Below are 460 nucleotides of genomic sequence, written 5' to 3' on the forward strand. Positions count from 1 at the left end.
ATACAGTTGCGTATATGTATATATATTGTAATCTTCCAATACTGAAATGTGTGTAGTTCCTTCATATTTAATAAATTTAAGTATTAACTAAAGTAGGAGATAATTAATGAAGTATAATATATACCCTGCTGGCAATTTTAGTTATATCCTTTAAGTATTATTTCGTGATGTGCAAACTGATACCATAAGTTAACTTTCAGATATACTCATTAGGTTATTTTTTGTATTATCTGAAGTAGAATACCCGCATATCGATTAATCCCCCCAAATTGAATTAATATTGACTTTTATCAGATACTTTGTATATTTATAGATAAATATATAAATATATGATAAATAAGACCCCAAGGTACGATATGTAGATGTATATAATGCTGAAAGGGTTGTACCTGATTGATTTGGAAATTTGTTTTCCCAAATTATTTAAGTTAAATGTATATATATATATATATATATATAT

This window comes from Octopus bimaculoides, chromosome 14, assembly GCF_001194135.2.
Source record: "Octopus bimaculoides isolate UCB-OBI-ISO-001 chromosome 14, ASM119413v2, whole genome shotgun sequence".
Classification (NCBI taxonomy): Eukaryota; Metazoa; Mollusca; class Cephalopoda; order Octopoda; family Octopodidae; genus Octopus; species Octopus bimaculoides.